The sequence below is a fragment of the Cyprinodon variegatus genome, unplaced genomic scaffold (genome assembly GCF_000732505.1).
Source record: "Cyprinodon variegatus isolate N-32 unplaced genomic scaffold, C_variegatus-1.0 Scaffold1374, whole genome shotgun sequence".
Classification (NCBI taxonomy): Eukaryota; Metazoa; Chordata; class Actinopteri; order Cyprinodontiformes; family Cyprinodontidae; genus Cyprinodon; species Cyprinodon variegatus.
Genome location: NW_015151827.1, coordinates 98,477 through 100,310, shown reverse-complemented (window position 1 = coordinate 100,310; position 1,834 = coordinate 98,477). Strand labels below are relative to the sequence as shown.

Below are 1,834 nucleotides of genomic sequence, written 5' to 3'. Positions count from 1 at the left end.
AGATACTTTTACTGATTATAGCTTGCCAAAGTTTGTCTGGTCTGCAGGTGAGTTCTGTGTACAAACACAGACTGATATTTCTTTGCTGGGCATAAAAAGGTTGGTATGACTACAATAGAAGACGCATCCAGACACTGATGTTCGGCCAGAAACAGATTTAATACAATAAGCAACCATCATGCATATTAGTGCACAGTACAACCTACAGTATTGTCGTTTTTGCTACAGAACTCAGAAACCTATTTTACAGTAGTTGGTAAGAAAGCCTTTCCTAACAACACATCACATGTGAAATGTACACAAATGTTTAAATGAGTTTAAACAGTTTCAAGGGAAGAACAAAAATTCGTAAAGCATCAAATGCCTTAAGAAAGGTTTAGAAGTAGTTTAAAGAGAAAAAACACTTTATTGTCAAAAATGTTTAAACAAATAAAAAGATAAAACTTCCTCCAAATAATTTTGTCTCACATTGTTGCTAATGCTGTTTTATACCTTGTCTTATGCAGTTTCCCAACCAGCAGCGTCTATCACAGTACATCCTAACAGAGAGCAACACTTCACCTCTGAGGCTGTAAAACTGAACTGTGAAGGAAACTTTACTCATTGGAGAGTGAGGAAGTTCACAGGAAAAGGCTACCTGGCTTATATAAAAAACTGTTCTGACTGGGAGAAAATGTCTGGATCTTCATGTACCATAAGGAGTACGTCACACAATAAAGCTGTGTACTGGTGTGAGTCTGGATCAGGAGATTTCAGCAACACGGTCAACCTCACTATAACTGGTATGGAATACCTCTATGCATACTGTACATAGGAGTACAGTTACCTTAGTATTAAGGTTATAGTATTAGTACACTATTCTCACAGTATCACAGGTTAAGAATGGTCTCACAACTACAAACCCGTGGCATACTGACTTAAAACTGAGATAAAACATTTGTTGTACTGCTGTAATATAGATCGTCTAATGCCACATTCATATCAATTCAATTTAATTCAGATTTATTGATATAGCGGCAAATTGATCATACAGTCAAATTGATTCAAAGTTTTCTATGTAAGGAAAACCAGTTCATTGCATCGACTCATTGACTCAAATACAATCCCTCACACTAATCATGCTTGTAGCGACAGTGAAGAGGAAAAACTCCCTTTTAATACCAAAGGCAATTTGAGAAGCAGAGGCAGCAGGTTTACATCCAAAGTCGTGCAGCACCTGTCAAGCAGTAGGAGCAGGGCATCTGGAAGCACGTGAGGAGCTGAAATGTGTGACGCATTAGCAGCAGATACTGGAGTAGGAAAATTTGAACTTTTGCTGCTCGATGCACAGCACCAACCTGTCAGAAAAGCTCATCTGGGAGCTGGCAGGGAGATAGACACAGCGCTTCTCACGCAGAGGTGTCACCATTCTTTAAGGTTTGCATTAAAGGCAAGGAGAATATTTTTGCTTCATCTAAAAAGCAAAGGTGCTACAATCACTCCTAGTGCCTAAATTAACTTAAAATATCGAAACCTGCCAGCCAAAAATGTCCTCTTCTATTATTCTGGTAGTGAAGTTTTTAACCACATACCTGAAAAATGCTAATATCTATTTCCAACTTCTATCAAGAGTTGTTGAAAATGCCACAAGAGGCTGGCCGGCCTGAGGCAGCTAAGGTTGGGAATTTTCAGTGACAGCCCACTGCCGTTATGTGGGATAATCACATAATCCTGATGAAATGGCTGCACCGACTTAAAAATGTATTACAACTACTTTTTACCAACTTATCACAGCAAATTTAGGCTAGGAAAGCCCCTCTGCCATGGAACAGAATAGAATTACAAAGATCAGATG

General features: G+C 38.8%; 1 long non-coding RNA gene across 1 annotated transcript in view; it reads left to right on the top strand.

Moving 5' to 3' along the window:
* Nucleotides 1-1,834, top strand: part of LOC107103082 — a 4,568-nt gene continuing 2,734 nt past the window's right edge. The window contains exons 1-2 of the long non-coding RNA XR_001482162.1: nt 1-47; nt 507-782. This is a non-coding gene — a long non-coding RNA (uncharacterized LOC107103082). The remainder of the gene's footprint in view (nt 48-506; nt 783-1,834) is intronic.